The sequence below is a fragment of the Typopeltis vanoorti genome, chromosome 24, assembly GCF_054136105.1.
Source record: "Typopeltis vanoorti isolate ZY-2024b chromosome 24, IOZ_Tvanoo_1.0, whole genome shotgun sequence".
Taxonomy (NCBI): domain Eukaryota; kingdom Metazoa; phylum Arthropoda; class Arachnida; order Uropygi; family Thelyphonidae; genus Typopeltis; species Typopeltis vanoorti.
The window spans coordinates 48913698-48938513 of NC_143572.1; the positions used below are offsets into that span (position 1 = coordinate 48913698).

At 34.8% G+C, this 24816-nt stretch overlaps 1 protein-coding gene across 3 annotated transcripts in view; it reads right to left on the reverse strand.

The window, feature by feature from the left end:
* Positions 1–24816, reverse strand: part of Fsn (F-box synaptic protein) — a 148526-nt gene that overhangs the window by 53794 nt on the left and 69916 nt on the right. For 2 of the 3 annotated variants that reach the window (XM_090413830.1, XM_090413833.1), the window contains exon 3: positions 10293–10661. The gene's annotated coding sequence lies outside the window, so the exon portion shown is untranslated. Of the gene's footprint in view, positions 1–10241; positions 10662–24816 lie in introns of all 3 variants that reach the window. The other variant, XM_090413832.1, reaches the window with a different exon arrangement.

The window sequence follows — 24816 nt, forward strand, 5'->3', positions numbered from 1 at the left end:
AAGGAAAATATCACCCACATACCTCCACCAAATAACTGGTTTCAAAGTAGTTTCAGAAAGAGAACATTTTTCAAAGTTCACAAAAAGATCAGCTTACAGAGGAGAGAATATACTACCCAATCCATTGTTAGTCTGAAATTATGTTTATAAAAAAATAAAAAATAAATTGATTGGAGGCAGTGTTCAAATAGTTTGGTGGCATTTGGCAAAAAGAATCTCTGATGATGTTTTTAGATATTAAACTGGAACACTTATAAAGCAAGACTGGCTGCAATGTCAAAAGGTGATGCTTACATTTGATAATTTCTGCTGGATGAAATGGGCTGAATTCTTGATGTAAGATGTTCCAATATGATTTCTTAAAAGACCAAATCTTCTGACATCTTGACACAGTCTTTCTCTTTAACATTCTGGCTGCTGATGTTTTAGATCTTATTAGAGATCTCTTTTCACCAGGCATTACAAAACTATTTGAACAGTGACTCTGATCCAATTTCTTGCAGTGGAATAATGCTTTTATAAAGAGGAGTTCAGACCAACATTGAAAGATGTTTTCTTGCTCAAACTACTTTGAAATCAGTCATTTGGTGGAGATGTGTAAATGCCATTTTCATTATTTGGAAGAATGAAGTACAATATCTTCATTTTCTCAGTTCTGAAACCCAAATTAATTTTACACTAGAACGAGAAAAAGATGTTAAATTACCTTTCCTAGATGTCCTTATCATAAAGAAACCTAACAGTGGTGTTACATTAGAAGTTTATTGTAAGCATACTCACAATGGATGTTATCTTCAGACTTCAATCCTTCTCAAAAGCTGGGCAACATCCACACCCTCAAGAACCAAGCATTACAAAATGAACATCATTCTGAAGTACAGTTGACCCTTGAACAACATGAGTTTGAACTGCACGGATTCACTTATGAGCATTTTTTTTTTCCCCCCATAAATACACTGGAAAATTTTTTTTGAGATTTATGACAATTTGAGAAACTTGCAGATGAACTGTGTAGCCTAGAAATATTGAAAACATTAAGAAAGAATTAAGTATGTCATGAATTCATGAAATATATGTAGATACTAGTCTATTTTATCATTTACTACCATAACTTACACACAAACACTTACAGGCTGTACATGGAACCATTCACAGTTGAGAGAAATGTAAACAAATATAATGATGTAGTATTAAATCATAACAGCATAAAATTAACTGTATTAGTTAAATTTATTTAATTAATTAGAATAAAATAATTTTATAATGATTCATTCATTAGTGTATTAGGATAGGCTACCATGAAGCAATCATATTGCTGTTTCTTCATTATCAGCGCATGAATTGTTATACCTGTAAATAAATATGAATAATTTATTTTTCACATTATCTTTTCATTTTTGATGTCTAGTTTTAGTAATGCATATAACATCTACAGTGTCTTATCATATAAGACAATATTGATGTAGGTACTGACAGACATATGATTCATCTTGTAAACAGATGACGTAAACTTACGGTATCGATAAGTACAGTACAGTATAGTACTGTAAATGTATTTTCTCTTCCTAATGATTTTCTTTTCTCTAGCTTACCTTATTGTAAGAATATAGTATATATACATACATTTAAACATGTGTCAATCAACTGTTTATGTTATCAGTAAGGCTTCCGGTCAACAGTAGGCTATTAGTAGTTAAGTTTTTGGGGAGGAAAGGTTATATGCGGATTTTCAAACAACGTGTGGGTCAGTGTCCGTAACCCTCGCATTGTTCAAGAGTCAACTGCAATTCACTACGAGTAGATTTATATCACCTTTAACAATTAAAGGACTGACTAACCGACTCTACAAGTTAAACCTGGTTAATTATTAAAGTTAAAAATGAAGATCAACTCAAATAGAATGACATACATTTGCAATCATCTATTAGGGCTGCTGCCTTCAAGAATCATATCGGAGCAGCTTTCAAGCCAATTCAAACCATTCATAGCCTTCTCAGATCTTCAAAGACAGCACCGCCTTTTACAAACATCAGGGTCTATAAGATATCGTGTTCATGTGGTCTTGCTTACAGAGGGTAGAGAAGTCATAGTTTTGAGGTGAGAAAGAAGGAACACATTGAAGACATCAAACATACTGTTGAATGGGATAACTTTTAGAATAAAAGTTATCTTGGCAGAGAACTTTTATTCTAAAGTACTTAGGGAATCTATGACAACTATTCATTTGGGTGGGCCTCTTAATAAAAGCCAAGGATGAGTGTTAAATGACATCTAGAAATCTCTTATTAGATCATTTAGAACTATAATCTCTACTGGGTGATAGCAAATGCATGCCATGTGATATTACATTCTTGTTAAGATGAATTTAGTCATTTGTATTATAATGATTTTTTTTTTTTCAGCATTGAACAACTCAGTGGTAATGTAATTTTATGTTGATTATAATGTTGAGTAGCTGCAAGTGTGAATGTCTGAAACTAACTAGTGTAAGTTTCAAATAATTGGAAACTCATAAAAATCCCTTAATATTCTGTTATTTTAGTCAAAAAAAAAAAAAAATCTTCTTTGGAAGTTTTGACTATTTTCAAAATGTTTTTATTATATAATGCTTCAAATTTGGCAGACCAACAATATTCAACTTGGGTTATAACAGGCCAAATTCTGATTCTTATGATTCTTGTAATAAGAAAAGGCAGCAACTTACTACAGATTCCACTGCTGGAACCATTGTGATTCTTCCCCAATGATTTTTTATTTTTTTTATTTTAAAATCCTACCCACAGAAAATTATTAACCTATTTTGCATTTAATGATGTGAATGGCACATCAGAAAAAATAGCCAGGTCCTTAAGAAAGTACAACCTCCACAGTGTGTTCAAGACCCACCATAAACTTGTTACCCTTATCCGTTCTACCAAAGATCAGTTTCCTCTTCTCTCAGTGCCTGGAGTATATAAAGTACCCTGTTCCTGCAAGCTGGCTTACTAAGGACAGATAGAGCAAACTATCTGTTTAGAAGAACACAAATCATACATCTGCAATTACAACTATGGTCAATCTGGCCTTGCAGACCATGTCTTGGATACAACCCAAAGGAACTCATGGAAAAAAAAACCCCATGCCCCACCATAGTAAATTCAATAAAGACTGTTTTTAGACTGAGTAGCACTCAGAAATGAAGAGAATTTAAATAAATACGTTTGCATAAAACTTCCCAAAATTTGGGAAACATTAATTATCAGATACCACTTTACATCCTAAGCCATCTACAAATGCCCATAGAGGGTGCATCACTTAGAGAGTACTTTAGAGTAACCCATGTGTTTTACTTAGTAATTTTTTATTTTTATTATTATCCCACAGTATTATTGTCCATGCAGTTAGCCTAGTGGCTTTGCGCTTCACAACCATATGACTGGGGAAGGAGTGTCCCAGGTTCAATTCCCGTTGAAGATGTGAGGAACTTGAGGATCTTCCTCAGGCATAGCCAAATTAGCCAGTCTTGGGTGCGGGCAGTAGGGTTTTTTCCGCCAGTTTATCTGGCATTTTTCATCCTGCAAGCAGGCATACCGGCCCCATGAACATACGCTTCTACAGCCAAAATATACCCCCCCCAGCGGCAGACTAGGTGACAGGTCGGTTGGGAGTGGTACTAACAAGTAATTGCATCTAAGCAACATGTGGACCCTGCATAGGAAGCGGGAATAATGCATAGTGAAAGAAGAAGATCCCATGGTATTATTACACCAGATCATAGAGGTCAAATTCATGTATTTTATACAGCACCTTTTCTGGGTTGTTATAAAGTTCACATTTGGAAATATTCATGCAATTTAGCAAATGCATTGGCAATGCTTCCTCGATGTTACAGATGGGGAAGACTTTTATGCCATTGCTAAACTTGATTGGTCTTGTGTTCAAGACCTTGGCTGGTCTTGAAGCGAGAGATCATGTTAGTGTGCACAGCAATTAAACTTGGAATTGATGGTAGCTCCTGGCTTTTCTGCTGAATACCAGTAGCGAGTCATGTCCTGGAGAATCGTTCTTTTTATGTTTTCTTTTTGAGTGGTTTTAAAAAGATCGAAATCTAGTATCACTTAATGTTGCAGCCATTTTTGCTACCTCATCTGCAGTTTCATTTCCCTTTAATCCCACATGGGATGGAATCCATTGGAAAATTATTTTGGAATCCTTATATAGTTTGTTTATGTTTTTTGCTATTTCTCTAAGTATTTCTTGATGGCTAGTGTAACAGTTCTTAACAGCCTAAAGGGCTGCTAAGGAATCTGTGAAAAATATAAATTCTTTTGGGTTTTACTACAATAACGAGCCGAGTTTTGTACCCAGCTATAAAATAAAACGGGATTTACCATCTCCCTTTAACTTTCTTTTGGGTTTTGTTTATCCAAATGTTACAGTGCTATGTTAATGGCTATTAATTCTGCATGGTATGAGAGTTGCATCCAATACTGTTAGTTGTTTTTAGTTCTATATTTTGAGTCATAGATGAGTACTCCACTCCCAGATGGAGTGGAATATTCATTTCCCTTCATGGAGACTTAGTATTGTGTTGTATTTGAGTGTGTGTTACAAGTTATTTGTAATCCTTGAAGATGTTTCAATGACTGAGATAAATTATTGGAAGCATTAAAATGAGTTTTAATCCCTAATGCTGTAAATATTCCATTAAGCCTCCAACATGATGGGTCAGTCAAATTCCACAAAGGAATTTGACTGACTGATTATTGCTTGTCAGTTACAGAGCAAAAATACTACCCACTTGGTTAAACTTTCAACCAATTTCATTTCAGGTTTTGCTGATAACAGTACACAGCATTCCCCTTTGTCATTTGACAAATAGTGCACTACAAAAATGAAAAAAACTTCCAGAATATATACTTTATAATCCTAATCTCCAAGGTTATCAGAACTTCAGTGAAATTCTGATAACCTTTAAAGTTCAATGATAGTAAACTCAAACCAGCCTTATTTCTTGCAATATAAGAAATGTAATATCTAAATCTCCAAAAAAGAAGATGTTTCTCTTCTTGGGGGAGAACCTTTTTACATGTTGGCATAAGCATATCCAAGTATTATTCATTATCCACAAAATCAGCCCTCTCCCCATTACAGGGTATTGATTTGTTTCTGAACAACGATGGAATCTATAATTACATAGGCAAAGTGGATATTAGATCCAACATTATTTCAAAGCTGAATATTTATAGAAACTATGAAAGTTTCATAAAATTGACTAGACAGCTTATGAGGATTACAATCCTCGGCATTGGAGTTGCCTTAGCTTGCACTACTTTAAAGACATGAGCGGTGTCCAAGAGTCCATACATTCGCCTTTTGTTAGTGCATTTTATTAAAGGTTTCATTGGCATGACAGCTGTTTCAAGCTAGTTAGTTTTCTTCAGAGACCAGACAGAAACCTGAAGAGAGCAAAATCTCATTCAGTGCTAAGGAAATCAAATGTCAGAGAAATGTATTTTTTGTAAGCAAACTCTCAGTCAGTGTGTAAAAGTAATTACTGAAAAAAGAGTCGTACAGCTTCGGTGATATAAAAGTTACACAGGCAAAGTGGATATTAGATCTAATATCCAGGCCAGTGAAACCTTAAAATAATGCACTAATAAAAGGTGAATATATGGATGCTTGGGCAGTGCTCATATCTTTTAAGTAGTGCAAACTAAGGCAACTACGATGTATTCTCGTAAGCTCTCTGGACAATTTTATGAAACCTTCATAGTTTCAACAAATATTAGGCTTTGAAATAATGTTGGATCTAATATCTGCTTTACCTATTTAATTTTACATTGCTGAAATGAAGCTGTATGGCTCTTTTTTTAGTAATGGAATCTATAAATTAAAGATGCCATGAAATTATATTCTTGGATTCATCTTTTATCCAAGTGTAAGTAAGAAGTTTGCACGTGAAGTATCTTCACAACTGGGCTACTTGTATATAGGAGCTAATGACTTCACATCAATTGCCTTAGTATCCTATAATGCATGTCACATATTTTTATGGAACATGCACTGCATTATGGAGAGGGCCACTATCCAGATTGGTTTTGATCTTTATTGAGGTCTCATCAGTGGGAACCAGATCCAGAAGAGATACCAATAAAGGTTGGAACCGGTTTGGGTAGTGATCCTTCTCATAATGTATAACATTATACATGTCTGTAAGGATATGTGCCTTGCATTATTAAGTGCAAAGGCAACTGATGAAGTCTTTAGCCTCTATATACAAAAAAGCCCAGTCAAATATTTCACACATAAATTGTGTTTGCTTACACTTGGATAAAGGGATGAAGCAAATATAATTTCCTGGCATCTTCTTTAATCATCTTTATATCTGACAAATATCTACTGCTAACAATGTTTTTTTTCTCTTTGATTATCTGCTTGGGATAACTATTGATGAGTAATTAAGCTTAGCAATTATCAATGTGCAAAATTTGCAGCTGTACATTTGATATAACCCAACGAAAAAACTTGCATGCAGTAGTTAAGTACAAATATATATTAAAAAAAAAAAATTGCTGAAATGATGACCACGTTATTCACTACTGAAAGATTATTAAAGTTTCAAACAAAACTCCAACAATTACAATAATTCCCTTCCTTCTCCAGTACACTGTTTTCAACTCTCTCGATCCAAACATTGAGTACAATCTTGTTGAACGTTGGGCTTTTATTCTCCACTCTAACAAAATTCCTACCTGCAATTCAACCATAATTTAAAAACAGGAGAAGGTACTTCAAGTAAAAAAAATTCTGCATGCTGCATCTGGCTTGAGACAAGAATTTTAGCCATATTCTAAGCCTAAAGTATGAAAGTCAAATGAAAGAAATTCACTTCTTGTACAAGTGGAGAGGGGAAAGCATCTAAATTCCAGATGTTTTGTCAGACATCAAACTAAGATATTTGGAAGATCCTAATAATATTTTGCCACCTAGTAGATTAAGGCTATCAAAAAAAAAAAAAAAACTTATTTGTGCAAAATATAAGAATTAAATTGCAAGGTTCATGTAGATGATAAACCAACAAGTTTAAGTCTTTATAACATTATAAATATACTGTCATATAGAATTAAAAAACAAACCCACTGTATGATTACATTGTCCCTTCTTACATGTATGATTTTGCTATTAACTTTTCATCCTAAAGATAGCAAAATAAATATACGTCAGATACAAAGGCTTTTACTTACATTTAATTGTTACTGGTTTTTCTTTATGTGAGAAACAGTCCTCTTAATTGCAAAATATTAAGTATGATAATAATACATGTCACATAGGAATGAATTAAATATGTTTTCTATACATATTCATTTCTACTAACAGCTCATCAGAAATTTATTTCTACATGACTTGTATATTGATTATGATGCTGGAGATAAGATGGAAAAATGAAAACCTCCAAACATTCAATAATAGGTTATCCTAGATGTCAAAGGATATTCAATTATTCAAATTAACCCAACTGTCTTAAAAATTCAAGATATTGTAAGATAATGGCACCTCCTTTTTATTTAAACTTTACTTTGATAACAATATTAAAGTATGATATTACAAAATAAATTATCAGTGGAAAAATGGCACATAATTTACTTTTAATCCTTTCCCCCATAATTAATGCCAAAACATCCTTCAATTTAACTTATCCTATAGATGTTATCTTAAACAAAGTACAATTGCCAAAATTATCAAATACTAAAGGATACTTTTAGAAAATTAATGGAGTGATAAAATCTATTATAAACGAACGGAACTTAATGCAATGAAAGGAATTAAGTAATTCCAAAGGAAATTTTTGAAGTAGGCAAAAACAAATATAAAAATAATTATATTTAATTATATATAATAAAAATATAAAAAAATCAATAAACTTGCTCATTGTAAAACCTATTTTTGCTAAGTGATTCCAAAGTAAAAAACAAAACAAAAAAAGTAGTCTTTACTCCGATAAAGCTATTATTAACAATATTGTTGTCAAATTTCTTTTGAGCTAAAAAGTGCAATGAGATAAAAATTTTGCTGTTCACTGGTTATTTATTAATAGAAAGACACTTAAAATGAAAAAGAAAGAAAGAAAAAAAAAGAAGCAATTCCTATATTTCATTTGGAACAACAGGATTTAACAACTTAACCTATACAAATATTCAAATATAATGTTAGTAAGTTCTTTCTTACTTTTTAACCTCATGTTCACTCACAGTAACTGTAACAATAGAGGTTGAACAAACTTTTATATTTGGATTTACCATTAAAAAAAAAAAAAGAAAGAAAAAAAGAAGATGCTGCTACTACTTACACTCGGTGATATTAAAGGTAAAATCCCAATACATGTTTGTATATAGAATTTTTGTGCAATTTTTATTGTAATTTAAGGTAGTATTAAAAATGTCAATTGTGCTCAAGTTACTGTATTACCCACTTTATGGAATATTAGACATGGACTTTCCTTTGTTCAACCTGGATCGGGTTGTTCAAGATTAGGACAAAGGCACTATGGTCACGATGCAACAAATGTACTGTCCCTATAAATTGTATATACTGTAGAAATCAGTTTATTTGCTTCAGGGCAAAAAAATACTTCCCAATGGAGAAACCAACAGAAGGAAAAACAAAAAGATTAATCTGTGATGGATTCAAACAAAACTCTTTACACTCAACAAGGTGATTAATTTTTTCAGGACCTCTTTCAATCCCTTAAAAAAACTGTCATAATCAATATCTATATAAAACTAAAAATGATTTGAAAGTGTACTTCTGATATGAGAACAAAGACAGCGAAGGAAAAGGATATGTTATTACAACCAAATAAATTTCATATATAGATAATATGTCACCAAATTTTAGTCTGGATCTCTAAACGTTTGTTAATTCTACAAATTTACATGTCTGTTTCTCAAATGAGCAATAAATCTTTAGAACTCTGAGATTCTAAAATAGAAAATCTGCATAACATTGACATGTCAAATAAAGTGTATGGAAAATTTAAGGCATGGAATTTTAATGCCCTGGTTTTATAATAAACACAAGAATCTAGTATACAAGGTGTCCCAAAATTAGCTATCAATTTCAGTGAAATGGGATGAATTTTTTTTAAAAACTCATGTTTAATATGTGATATAAATGTAAAAATTTCTAAATTATTTCATAATTTTTTTTTTCGTCGCCTTTCAGAACCCTAACCAGATTGAAAATGGAGGTTTATTGGATAACTTCTTATTCAGTGATGAGGCGACTTTTCACACATGTGGTAAAGTCAATTGACACAATTGTCATATCTGGTCCAATGAATCATCTGAAGTCATAGAATGGCAGACTCTCCAAAAGTTAACGTGTGGCTTGGAATAATTAAATCCAAAATTTATGGCCCATTCTTCTTTTGGGAAGCATCTTTAACAAGTACAGTCTACCTTGAAATGCTTCAGCAGTTTCTTGAAGAACGGCATCACATCTTCTTGATAATGTTGTGTTTCAACAAGATGGAGCATCATGTTATTATGCACTAATTGCCTGAGAATACCTCAACAGACACTTTCTGAATCAGTGGATTGGACGTGGAGGACCTAGACCTTGGCCTCTGCGTTCTCCGGATTTGACACCCCTGGATTTCTTTGCATGGGGTTTTCATAAAAACAAAGGTTTATCGCCAAAAGATGAAAAGTTTAGCTGAACTTAAAGAACGCATTCAGTTGGCAGTGCAGGATATAACTCCTGAAATGCTTCAAAATGTGTTTCACAACACCAATAAGGAGATTTGAAATTTGCAGGGATACAGACAGAACACATGCTGAACGTTCTCAATAAAGATTTGACTTATGATTTATAAATCTATCTGTTTTTGCATCATAATTAGGTGATAAACATAATGTTACAACAAAGATGCATTCTTGTGTATTCATTATTAGGATTAGGGTTCTGAAAGGAGATGAAAATAAAATTATGAAATAAGTTAGAAATTTTTACATTTATAACACACATTAAACATGATAAACATGAGTTTTTAAAAAATTTGTCCCATTTCACTGAAATAGATAGCTAATTCTGGGACACCCTGTATTTGTCATGCCAAGATCTATTGTGCGGTCAATAAAAACCCCTTTTTCATGAAAGTTCTCAGATGCTACAAAATATTTCAATTCTATAAGCATTTTCCTTTATCAGAAATCTACTGTTGTTATCTTAATATACTTATATATATTATATATACACACCTATATGTAAATATATATAAATGCTTCATTTATACGTAAGTACATACATACATGTACACTATATATGTATATGGACTTTACATGATGATGGTGATGGCGACTTGTATCACACATGCACAAGGTAGCTCTTCAGATCTCACACATTACCAAGTCTCTCAGGTTTATTATTCTGGTCATTATATTAATAAGTCACACTATCCAGTTTAATCATAACTGGATTTAAAAGTTCCTGAGTAAGAGGTTTCCATCACAGTCTACTCACTAACAGTCTACAGCCACTGTTGCAGTATGAAGACTTGCATATGCAGGTGATTGCTGCTGATGAAAAAAGATAGGCTTGTGGCTTCTGCCATCTGTAATAACCGCAGATATTGTTGTACTTGATATGTACTGGATGACTGTAGTGAGTTGACTTTGTACCTAACAGAAAGATATGAAGAATATTCAAAATCAAAGTTTTAATAATTGACATAAATGTCCAAAAATAGTCATTAAAATTAATCCAAATAAGTTTGCTCCTCCAGCTATATTCTGTTTATTAAATATATAATCAGGAATTCTTTTTCATTTTTTTCCATTCTCAGAGAAATTTTGAAGAAGCACAGCAGATCTATGTTACATATTATGTTCATGGCTTGAAACTGCAAAAGAAGAAAACAGGATTTCCAAGAAATTATATTCTTCCAAAGGTTTCTGATGAGATGGAAGGCTCTAACCATTATTCCACAGAAAATTATACATATAGCAGAAACTGTTGACGTGGTAAAGAAAGAATGATATTTATGTGATTAATGGATTTGAAGTAAACAAAGATGTTGAAGTGATATGAGTTTGAACAAAATATGTGGATTAACTGTCCTGGCATAACCAAGTTGCTTGGCTATGCAGGCCACTGAGCCTAACACGTAAGAAGATAAGATATAATAAATTTAGAGCGAACAAAATTAAGGGACAAAAACTGAACTTAATGACGAGGATAAAATAATCCCAGGCTAAATAAATGCTGCTTCAGTATTTGATATAATTATCGACTTAAGCAAAAGATAGTATTACTACCCACCCACACTATTACACATACTATCTCTTCCAGTTCTGAAAGGAGATGAAAGAAGGGGTGCAATTTTTGTATGCAGATTTAACCTTTTTAAATTCAAATTTCTCTTGCAATTTTTCATTTAAATTAAAGTACTTTTTATTCATCACGAGCCATGGCTGCATTGCCCGTAGATGCCATGTTGACTACATTGTCCCAGTAATGTCTGTTCATTGCAGCACGACTTCTTGAAGAGTTCCCCCACACCAGTCTTTAATATCATCGGCCCACTCATGATGAGGACGACCTCTGACATTTGTTCCACTTATTAGGCCAAACACCAATGACTAACTTTCTGTCACTTGACATTCTACAAATATGTCCATAGAATTTTAATTTTCTTGGTATAACTTTTTGAGTCTCTTTTAATTGTATCCTTCTGTATACTTCTTCATTTCTTATCTTCTGAGTACATCAATTCGCAGAATTTTATGATAACACTTTCTTTCAAAAGCGAGTATTCTTCTCTCCAATTCCTTTGTCATTATCCAAGTTTCACAACCATATAACACACTACTAAAGATGCATGTCTCAAGAATGCTTAGTTTGGTTTTTAAGCTGATATTTCTACTCTTCCAAATTTTGTTTATGGATTTTAGCACTGTTAAAGACTTTGTGGTCCTAATTTTAATTTCTTTTTTACAGTTTAGATCACATGTTATACAACTTCCAAGATAGGTGAACTGTTCCATATTCTTAAGTTCCTTTCCCTCTACAATAATCTTTTTTCCAATCTCCCTTTCATGAAAAACCATTGTTTTTATCTTTTCTATATTCATCCTCAATCCATTTACCTTCTCTATTTAGATTATGTATCATTTGCTCACGTTTCATTTCGTCTTCTGCAAGTAAAACAATGTCATCTGCAAAGCACAGGTGGTTGAGTCTTATTCCACCAATGGAGATTCCTGTGTCCTCATTTCTGATTCTGTCCAACAATCTCTCCAGATATGAAATGAAGATTCTTGGTGCTAGCGGATCTCCCTTGTGTCTCTATTGATGGTGAACCAGGATTTACGTCTGCCTACTATCTTGACAGTCGCATGCGCATTTGTGTTGATGTCTTTCAATAGGCGAATCAGCCTGGCATCAATACCGTATGATTCCAGTATAGCCCAGATGATGTTTTGTTCAATGCTACTGAAGGCTTTTTGAAAGTCCATGAATCATGTAAATAATTTTTTTTTTTAAAATTCTTTCTTCATGCCTTTTCTGAAATGAGTTGAAGAGCTAATATCTGTTGTATGGTACTCCTATCTTTTCAGAACCCCGCTTATTCATCTTCCAGATGTTTTTCAATTTCACTTTTTAGTATTTCAGTTAGCATAATCATCAAACCCTTACACACGTAGCTTATCAGCGCAATGGTTCTATAGTTCTCGCATTCCAAAGCATTTCCCTTTTTTTATGTAAGACTATCAAGCATTGACTTTTTCCATTCTTCTGGGATGTAGATTTTATGTATTACCTGTACAAGGGTGTCGTCACTATTTTTTATCATTTCTCCTGTCATGCCATAATTTCAAGGACTTCTGTTGTTTTTTTAATTTCATTATTGCCTTTCTTACTTCGTCTTCCAAGATATTGTTCTCAAAATCGGTGATTGGCAGTAATATTTCCTTTAACTCATTGGTTACCTGTGTTATAGTGTTCTGATCACTTTGTGTTTTATATAGGTCACTGCAGTATTTTGTCCATCTCTGTAAAATTTCTTCAATGTTCATTAAGGTCATGCCTCTTTCATCCTTGATAGCCATAAGTCTGGGTTGCCATTTTCTGTTGAACATTCTGATCAACTTATGTACTTCTCTCGTCTTTTATTCACCATAATATTTCTCAATATCCTTAAATTGGATTTCCAACCAATTGCTTTTTTCTATCCTTGCTGCTCTTCACACCTCATTCTATATGCTCTTTCTGCTGCCTCAGAGTTGTCACGTTTCAGCCTCAATTTTCTTTTTTCTTGTACCAATTTTAAGGTGTCTTGAGTAATCCATTTTTTATTTTTTATTTTTTACAAATTGTTGCATTTACTGTTTCCAGTATTATTTCAGTTAGTTGTTCAACTTTTCTTTGTTTATGTTCTCTGTTTCTTCCAGGTCTTTTAATCTTTTATCAGGTGCTACTCTATAGAAATATCTGATACTGTCATCAGAGTTTTCCAATATCAGTTACCTTCAGAGTCCTGTTCCTGTGCATCGTTTTGAGTCTCAGGTTTAAATTAGCACTCACCAAACTGTGATCTGAGTCGACATCTGCTCCTTGAAAGGTTCTGCACTGCTGCAGTCCATCTTTTATTGATTAAGATCAGGTCTATCATATTCTTAGTTTTCCCATCTGGGGGAGACCCATGTCCATTTATGGCAATCTTTGTTGAAATTGTAATTGAAATCTGGTGTTACAGATTATTAATTCATTATCCATTGCAAATTCCAGTAATCTTTCTCTGCACCCGATTTCTGTTCCCATGTCCAAATCATCCCAAGACACGCTCCCATCCTGTATTATCACTTCCTATCTTTGCATTCCAATCGCTGGTAACAATAAGGGTTGTTACCGGCATTTGGAGTTTGATCAATTTTGGACTGGAGTGTTTCATAGAATTTGTCTACTTGCTCTTCTGAGTTATCACTTGTTGGTGTATATACTTGAATAACAGTTATGTTGATGGCTAAGCACTGAATCTTGCTGTTATGATCTTTTCGTTTACAGGTCTATATCCTAGTCACATGCTTTATTAGTTAATAAAAATCCTACACCTGCCTCTTGTTTTTTCTCATGCCCTAATCATATTTTTCATTATTATTAATTTATAATAATTTATAGTATTTATTTTTTGAAAGCTAGTTTAACATGAACTAGCTTTATGTTTGGTAAATTGCAAAGGGATGTAGCAGGGTTTTCCCTCCCAGAAACTCAAATTTTTCATCCTGCATATAGGCGAATTGGTAAGAACATATATAATTCACAAATAAAAAAAAAAATAGTACAATTGTGGTGAAAGATTGTGTTGTGCATTGTTGGTGGATTAAGTAAGTAGTGAAGATGGTAAGCTGTAGAGCAGAAACCTTCCCTCGATAAGTCCATGGAGGTATGACATGGTAGTTTGGTTTGTTGCCGAAGCAACTCAGGCTAGGAAGATAGTATATTATGTCTGTTAACTGCATGTGTTTTAATGGTCAGAGCAAAATGCCTGCTTTGGAGGATGAAAAACTCTGCCACCTCTGTATGAAACATTGTAGTAAGAGTAATAATCATAGTAATTTCACATGCTCTTTTATGTCAGAACACACATCAGAGAAAATGAGAATTCAGAAAAACATGATATACAAATAGCCCTATAGATTAGCAACACAATTTTTTTTTTTTTTTTTCAAAGATGTATTCTTTTTTGTAATTTACTGTAAAATTTAAAGCTTGTTTTGGTATTGCAAGCTAACTGGAATAAAAGAAAATATATACAGGTGCAAACTGCTCTCCTCTAGACAGCATCAAGAATTTTTAAGGTTTTAAGTGCCCTATCTCAAATGTGTATACAATATTCTGAGATTGGGTGGATTTGGGATTTATATAGGATTAGTAACTGGGTGGGTGAAAAACAGCTTCTTGAGGAAGTAGTGAAGACGTTAACAATTGATAACTTTCTCCATTATTCTGGAGAGGATTAAGGTGATATCAATTGAAAGAATGCCTAGTTTTTTAGAAGCTGAGTCCAAGAAGAGAGAATTCATCATGTCTGGTGATGTGTGTGTTACTGAGGGATGAGGGATGAGCTGAGATCCTTTTTGCAAAAGAAAAGGCAGGACTGTGTTTTGGCAGCATTGATGGTGACTAGGTTGTCCTTGTTCTGAAGTCACCTGAAGGGTGGTATGTCTGGGAACTACATGGTTTGTCAAAGGAGTAAGATGAGTGGAGTGTGCTATTGTCAGTAAAACTATGGAGAGGATTTGTAGTGACTGAGAGTAGGTCATTTATGTATAAGAGAAAGAGGTTAGGTGAGAGAACTCCTAAATTGGTGGCAAAGCTAGAAGAGAGGGTGCCATCCACCATGATAAGCAGTGAATGACCAGAGATAATGCTAGCTATCCAGTTACAGAGGATGGCAAGAAGACAGTGTGCAAAGCAGGCCTTGATGTCAAATACAGTCAAAAGCCTTGGAAATGTCAAAGGCAACAGCACACAATTCTCTGAACTTTTCTGTGACATGTGTCCAGTGGTGAGTGATGTAGGCTAAGATATTAATCATGGATCTGGATTGGTGGAATCCATACTGGTGAGTTAGAGGAAAAGAGTGATACTAGGAGGTCAGGTTTCTCTCGGTGTTATGCCAGTGGTGTCATCTGGATGAGAGAGGTGGGAGAGCACAAGTTGCATCCAATGTCTTTTGTGAGAGACCAGAAGGCAAGGTTACTATTTGGGCAAGAGATGAGCTTTCTGTTAGTTTTTATGAAGTTGGATTGGGATTTGCTGATAGTTGATTTACACTTATTGCAGGTTTCTGCAATATTATGCTTCTGAGTATAAAGCTTGAGTTCTTGATGCAAGCCACCTGAGTTTTTCTTTTCTTTTCTTTGACTGCTTTCATATATCTTCTGTCAAACCTGGGCTCGGAAAGTGGATGGAATGAGGGATCAACGCCCTCATGCCACTTAGGAGATTTCTGTGACTCGCACAGTCCAGGTGTTTGGTTCAGAAGAGTGGAAGCAGTAGTCATCATAGTCATACCATGAAAAATAAGAGCAGTAGTTCAGGAGATCATCCCACTTTATAGTGCCAGAGGACATGAGGTTGGGTGTGGTCAGAGGAGGAATGTTCTGTACCATACTGTGTCTGAGTTGCTAAGAGAAGAGGTAACTTCTACGGTGTCTGGAAGGAGAATAGTTAAAAAGATCAAGAGTATTTAGCAGAGTGGAGGAGATTATCTGGAGCTGCATGATGCGAGTTAGATTTTTGCTTATAGCAAAAACTTCCACATCACATCTGACTTGATCTGTAGTGTTGGAGAACAGGAGCTAGTTGGAGTTGTGGACATTCAGGTCATCTAGGATGATGACTTTGCCATTTGAGTAGCTGGATTGTAGATGGTCGAGTTTCATGGAAAGGAAGGTGAAGATGTCTTTGTAGTTTTCAGAGTTTGGAGTCTGCTACATTTACCAGTCTCCAATGTTAGAATGTATAAAGGCACAGGTGCAACCTTTGTGACGAAATGAATCATGAAGAGTATAATTTGGGCATTGAAGGTGAACTGTGGTTGATGTAGCTGTAATTTGGGTTTCTGTTAAGAGAAGGTCTGATTTAGATGTCTGTAAGTGGTGATGAACGTCGTTTTATGTTGGAATTAATGCTGCAGATGTTTGCGAAGTGGATGTGAAAATGAGTTTTTTTGGTAGGGATCCTGGTAAGTTTGAAATATTGTGTTTGATTTGAACTGCTTAGATAAACTGGTTGTCAGCAAAATTCGAACGATTATGTTCGAAGTGTTGCCATCGCTGTCAGTTTCATTTTTGGTTTGTTATTATAGGAAAGGAAAGAGTGGGGAAATGCAGTGAGAGAGGAGATAGACTCGTGAACATGACACTTATACAGTGAGTGACCAGTTTCCTTGCTAATCTGTGTTCTCGACAGTGCATTCCATATACTACTACTCAGACAGCCTCATCAGGCATGATCTAGAAAGCCTCCTGACTCGTTACTGACTGGTTTAGTCCTGTATACTGTCTGGTGGATGGCCTGCATTACCACCATTTTAACTGCTGCACCCTTGAAATGGAGGAGGATCTGGGTCTTTAAGTATGTTGGACCTGCCCTTGAAGAATATCACTCACACTGCATGGAGAAGAGAGGAGGGATGGAGGAGATGGTTTGCTTTAGTTTACTGCTAGGTGGTAGAATATAATGGACTTGGGATACTACTGAGCATTTGGCTGGCCAATTTTGTGCTTCTGGCAGTGGGTTTAAAAAGCTTACATGCTCAGTATGTTTTGGGACATTTGTGTTTTGCAGTATCATTCTCACTGTAGTCTACTGCTTAGTGATTAATGGGTTAGGGTAGAAGGCAACAATCACAAAGAATTTTGCAGCCCTTTTGATCTCAGTGATATTAGCTTCTTTGTGAAGCTGCAAGTTTCTTATGAGCCATAGCATGTTGAATACTATTCATAAACCTTTGTTTTGGATTATCAAGAGTTTGAATTTGCCGTGATTCCATGCACAGGTGAGTCGCACATCAAGACTCACCTGATCAGCATCTTGCATGTGAGAATTTAAGTTTCATGCTTAGCTGGTAACAGCTGTTCAGTAATTGGTATAGCTGCTCTATTTGCTTTTGAGCAGACATGATTGAAATGAGTCATGAAGCAAAGCCCTTTATCTAGTTGTACCTCAAGTATTTTGCTACTGGTTGCCATGGAATGGAGGAGTGGGTAGGTGCCAAATATGACCCTTTTACATCCCAGGAAAAAGCGTTTTCTTGTGAATACCACTGTAGTACTTTTGTGTGTTGCATTTTGCAGTTTTTTGGTTGCTGCTAATCTAGCTCATGGAGAGCAGACCATTATTGCAGCATCGTTTGCATATAAGGGCATTGTGGTGGAAACTGTGTGTGGAATACCAGTCATATAGATGGTAAAGAGTCAAGGTGACAGCAGGGAGCCCCAAGGTACACCAGCTGTGAAATTACATCCAGACAATCTAACTTCCTGTAGCTTCACTTGGAGTTTGTGATTGTTGAAGTTGATTCAAATTTGACCAGTCCTGGGGGAATTTGGAAATTTCTGCAAGAGTTTGCAAAGAGGCCCAAGATCCATATTTTGTTGAATCCTGTGATGATGTTTTTCATGGCTCTGAGAACATATTGTAAAGTGGAATGTTTCTTCCAGAATCCAAATTGATCATCGGGGATGAGATTTAATTATCTGATAACTTTCTGCAATTTTATCAGTATTACCCCTCTTGGTGATAACTTAAACATTAATGTCTGCACTTAGTGACCCTTGATTCTGAGTGATTTTTAACTTATTTGTTACATTTAACCAATGGGTTTAAAGTCCATTTCACAGAGGTAGTGGTTGATTGTTTTGGATTTGCAGCTGAAGCAACTCAGGCTATGAGGCCACTGCATGTCTGTTAATTGAGTATATTCTCTTATCACCAATATGCTTCTTTCGTGAGATGAAATGCAACAGCTTTTGGGGGAGAAAAACTATTCCACCTCTTTATGAGCTCATCTAACTCACCTTCAGTTGAAAAGATCTAATAAACATGGTGTGTCATATGTAAGCACAAGTCCATATCCATGAACCAATAGAAAGCACCACGAACCACTAGAAACTTAAATATTAATTAACCATTAATATTTAAGTTTCTAATGGTTCATGGTGCTTTAGAAATGAGAGAGAGAGAGAGAGAGAGAGAGAGAGAGAGAGAGAGAGAGGTATAATCAGCGAGTTAGAAGTATACTGATGAATTGTTATTACGTGACAGCTACTGGCTTGGCAAAATGGTTAATCCGCAAGACTATGAAACTAAGTGAGCCAGAAAATTTGTGGTGTACCTGCATTTAATAAAAATCATAGAAACATAACTACATTGACAAAATAAAGCACAGAAGCAATTAGAGATGCTAACACAGACACTCATTACTGAGAATAACAACACTAAATAAAAGCATTTCTTTGTTTTTCTTTTATTCTTCTGTTTTTTTCTGTCTGGGACAAAATGACTGGACTTACAAACAAGGACAATTCCAGTCAAAACGGGATGTATGGTAAGTCTGATTATAAAGGCAAGTAGTGCAAAATTTGCTTATCAAGATGTATTTTTTCTTTGGTCTCAATTAACTGTAGTACAATGTTTTTCATGTATTTAATATACAAGGGTAGTCTGAAAAGTTCTTGGCCTCAATCATAGATGGCAACATTATCGGCAAGATTTTTTTTTCTAAGTTGGTACATCTGTCATAAGCATCCATGTGAAATTGCAAGTCATTCTAAGTAGTTTCTTTTATACGGATGTCTGAAGCAAAAGTGTTCTCTGTATTCCTTGAAATGGATAAAATTGAGTATCGTGCGGTTATAAAATTCTTTGCAAAAGAAGGGGTTTAATAGAAAAAGAAATTCATTCGAAGTTCATAAAAGTTTATGGGCACTCTTCTCCTTCATTTTCGACAATTAAGAAATGGGCTGCCAAGTTCAAGCATAGCTGTGCCAGCCTTGAAGATGATCCACATAAAGGATGTCCAAAAAGTGTAACAACACCAGAAATCATTGGTCAAGTGCACAATATGGTATTGGATGACGGGCGAGTCAAAGTGCATGAAATTGCTAAGCCTATAGGCATTTCAAAAGACATGTAGGAAATATTTTGCATGAAAAATTGAAAATGAAAAAGCAATTCATTGAGCAAGATGGGTGACGCACTTGCTCACAGCAGATCAAAAATGCGCTCGCATGAAAATCTCTGATCAGTGCTTGAAGCATTTTAACAAGAATAAAACTGATTTTGTGAGTCGATTTATTACTATGGATGCGACTTGGATTCACCATTACACACCAGAATCCAAACAGCAGCATAGATACGGTTCCATCAGCAGGAAAGGTCATGGCATTGGTGTTTTGGGATGCTAAAGGCATTTGTTTATTGTTTATTAATTATCTTGAAAAGGGTAAAACAATAACCGAGGGATATTATTCCGACCCTCGCACACATATATATATATGTGTAGAAATTATTTTACCTTACCCAAGGTAAAATACTTCCTACATTTATATCTCATCCTGAGATTTTTATTTAATAAGAATAGTGATCAGAGCTTATTCTACCTTTACCATGAGTTGCACTACTTTGAGGGTCAGCTAGACTTGCAATACGTACAGATGCAAACTTGACTTATTTGTCTGTTTGCTTACTTGGGAAATGGAGTAAAACCAGGTTTAAAATAGTTTGGCATCTTTAACATATATATATATACCCACTGCTTGGAAAGAAGTCAACAGCCACCATAATGCGAGGAAACAGCCATAGAACTTAACTGCGATGACTGCAGCAATCCTTCCGTGGGCATACTTTCCACAAGCATACGATAGCGAACAATGGAAATTTTGGACCATTCTTAACGTAGGCATGTAATGAAGTCCTAGACTGTTATGTGTGTGTGTGTGGAAAATGGGGTGGGGGACATCAATTGACCTCACCCGATGCTCCAGCTCAATCCATAATGTTCACAATAGGATTGAGATCATGGCTCCTTGAAGGTCAGTCAAGTGTAGTGACCTTCATGTCCACAAACCATGCAGAAGTCTTATGACATGGCATACTGTCTGGCAGAAAGAGACAACAGTGAATTCTGCTGAAAAGCCATAAAGCAGGAAGTATTGTACTGTCCAGAATGTTCAGATACCTCTTCGAGTTCAATGTTCATGGCACCACAAATAGGGGTCCTAGGCCAAATCAGGAAAAACAAGATCATATTATCACACTACCACCTCCAAATTTCATAGTTCGGGTTAAGCACTCAAGTTAGAGACGTTCACCAGGCATCCACCACACTGATATCTGTCCATCTGCTCAGTAGAAGGTGTAGTCTGATTTGTCGCTTCATATCACAGCTTTCAAAACCTCCACATCCTACTGAACACACTCTTTGCACCATTTAAGATGACACAACGTGTTCGTTCAGGTAATGTGGGGTTTGCATATTGCACTCCTACCATGGAAACCCATGTTGTCAGCCTCAGTTCTGAGTATTTTTGTGCAGATTCACGTTCTAGTCAATGCCTGTAACTTCACATTTAACACATCAGCAGACATCTCGATTTTTACATATTATTCTTCATTGCACTCTACAGCCACATTTGAGTGTGGTAAGTCATTCACTACAGGTAGCACTTGCAGTTGATTCCATGCACTTCCATCTCAGAATGGTATCACTGATTGCTGACCTGGAATGGCTCAATTTGTCAACAATTTGCCTAACAGACAGGCCTGCAAGCATGACATCATATCACAATGCCTCTTTCAAACCATCAGTTCCCTTCTCACAACCATTTCATTTAGAAACAATTCTGCTGACTTGGGAGCATCATATTCCTCCAATCTATACCGGCTCCAAACACATAACCCATTACATAGTATGATGCACCTTGCCCATGGGGTGGTGATGTCTGCTGACTTCATTCCAAGTATGTGTGTGTATTAACAAACAACAATAAAGCTTTTAGTGTATTTAACTCCTTCAATACTAAAATTAATATCAGTGTCATAAAAACACTTAATAAGCTCTAATGTCTTTCAAAATCAGTATGTCATTTTTTATTAAATAGCTAGTAACGTTTATGTATTAATGAAGCTACTGCTGCAGGATGCTGACTGGGATGGCATTGGTCTGAAAAGTTGGTGGTTCTCGGCCTGATAATGAAAAAACAAATTTTAAAATTTGATAATTATTATTTTTATTTTTCAACATAATCTCCCTTAAGACTAATACATTTATTCCAGAGATGCTCCAGCATTATTATCCTGTCCCTGTAGTGGTTCTCAGTAAGATCTGCAAAATACCCCCCTACAGTTATAATCACCTCTTGATTTGAAGAAAAATGCTGACCAGCGAGGAAGAGATAGAAGTCAGAGGGAGCCTAATCTGAAGAATAGGGTGGATGTTCCAACAATTTAGATCCCTCATTTTTCCCACTGCCAAAACACCTTTGTTGGGCAGGGGCATTGTCCCGATGAAAGATGATTTTTTCTTCTACAAACCAGGTCTTTTTTCACGAATTTTTTCATCTAGTCTGGTTAAAAGATCGGAATAATATCTCTCGGTTGTTGTTTTACCCTTTTCAAGATAATTAATAAGCAAAATGCCTTTAGCATCCCAAAACACTGATGCCATGACCTTTCCTGCTGATGGAACCGACTTTGTCTTCTTTGGCGCTGAACAACCGGCTTCTGTCCACTGTTTGGATTCTGGTGTGTAATGGTCAATCCAAGTCTCATCCTTAGTAATAAATCAAAGCACAAAATCAGTTCCATTCTTGTTAAAATGCTCCAAGCACTGTTCAGAGATTTTCATGCGAGTGCGTTTTTGATCTGTTGTGAGCAAACACGACACCCATCTTGTGCAAAGCTTTTTCATTTGCAATTCTTCATGCAAAATATATCCTACATATTCTTTTGAAATGCCTAGTCTAAGCAATTTCATGCACTTTGACTCGCCAGTCATCTAATACCATATCGTGCACTTAATCAATGATTTCTGGTGTTACATTTTTTTTTTTGGACATCCTTCATATGGATCATCTTCAAGGCTTGTATGGCCACGTTTGAACTCGGCAGCCCATTTCTTAATTGTCAAAAGCGAAGGAGAAGAGTACCCATAAACTTTTATGAACTTCAAATGAATTTCTTTTGGCATTAAAGCCCTTCCCTTCTTTTGCAAAGAATTTTATAACCGCATGATACTCAATTTTATCAATTTCAAGGGATATAGACAACACTCCGTCATTCAGACAGCTGTATGAAACAAACTACTTCATAGAATGGCTTGCAATTTCACGTGAATGCTTATGACAGATGTACAAACTTAGGAAAAAAAAAAAAAAAATTGCCAATAGTGTTGCCATCTGTGGTGGAGGCTGAGAACTTTTCCATAAGTTTTATTTTGATAATTTTACACTTTATGTAATTTAATATCATAAATTTAAATAATGAGGGTATTGAGTGACAGTAGCTGTGATCTTTTGAGATATGCCTGAACCAAAGGAAATGGTTTAGGAGAGTGGAAGCATGTGCCTCTTCTAATGATAACCAAAGCCTCAAATGGAGCTGTCATTAGTACTTAACTTTAGTAGCATCAACCAAAGAGTTCGTTTTTTCAGAAAATAAATTCTTTTGAGTGTGTGGAAAAGTTTATTACCATTGAATGTTAGAGACTGCATTATTTGTATAAATGATAATGATAATGTGAAAGTCATAACTAAATATTGAGGTATAAATTTTTTAGTGCTGCTATAATGAGTAGAGAGGTACATGCCAATTATGAAATTTTTGCAGTTTAACTCAATGATATGAAAATACTAACAAAATGCACCTTCTATTTGCTTGGATACTTTTTCTAAGCTTTTGATAAACATTTCAATGAAAATGTTTATCAAAAAATTTCTGGATGCAGAATATATTTCAACTGTGAAGGTTTGTTATATTGAAAGAATGACTTGGTTTTCATCAATTTCGAAAAATTAAAAGTGTAAGATTTGGCACAAAATGATGTAAAAAAGTGGGAGAAAAAAAAAAACTGTCATGGACACTACTGTTAAGAGTGTATTATGGGAAACTCAAAAAACAAATTTTCTTTGTCTGGTATTGAAGGAATAAATGAATTTTCATCTGGTGGCAAAATAGTTGTCCATTTTTTAGAACCTATTCTTGGATAAGGTGTCATGTAATTGTACATAACTGGTGTGTAAATATTTGACTGCACTTTTTGGAGACTCAAAATACAATTATACTAATAAAGGAGAACCAATAGAGCTTGCTGATGAAAATCTAATGTTATGGTGCAGGTTTTGTTTACATATAGTGAAATAAGAATACTGATGAATATTGTGTATGTGTGTGTGTGTGTGTGTGTGTGTCTGCTCATGGTTTTAGCTCAACCTAGTGGATGGTGGAGTAGCATTGCTACTTTACTAGAGAATTATAGAACAGTGTGGTTTCCCATTGCCTTCCAAGTTAATAGTATATGCAAATCAAAATATATGATAAATCATCATAATAGGAGTCAAGTAGATCAGCTTCTGGACCCAAATCATAAATCCCATGGTTCAAATGATGCTAAGACTTAAATTTTCTGATACAAATGCTGCTAAATAGTTTTGCATACAAAAAGACCACATTAATTCAAATGGTATAATCATGACAATCATATAACAAATTCAATATACATGCAATTCTTGTGCAGGTTGTAAGCAAAACCTAAAAAGGCAATTCATGCTTTACTTATTAAACATTTGCCAGGAAGTTCAAATATGACATACCAAAAAGCAATGTAGAGTAGTTATCCAAAATATAAAGAAAAAAGAAAGCACTTCATTGGATGACCAGAAAAATTAGGTCTATGTGGTATAGACCTAATCTTCACAGAATAATACAATAAATAGGATTCTTCTAATTAATTTTAATAAATTTCTTATTGATCTAGTTATATATTTTTTGAAAGTAGACATTTTATATCAGTACTATTTACATATAAGCTTGTAAAGACAAAAAAAAAAAAAAAAAACGCACTTTTTGGGAGAGATTTATAAAAGTAATTTTGTGCGACTTGTATGGAAAGGGTTGATAAATCACTGCTCAGGAAACTGTTACGTGGACTCTGGTAATATTAAGTCTTCTAACACTAAAACTTCACATCAATTAAAAATGTCATTTGTTTTGAAATTCAGTAATTGGGAGAATAAACATTTTCATCTTCTTCAAATGCTAGTCACA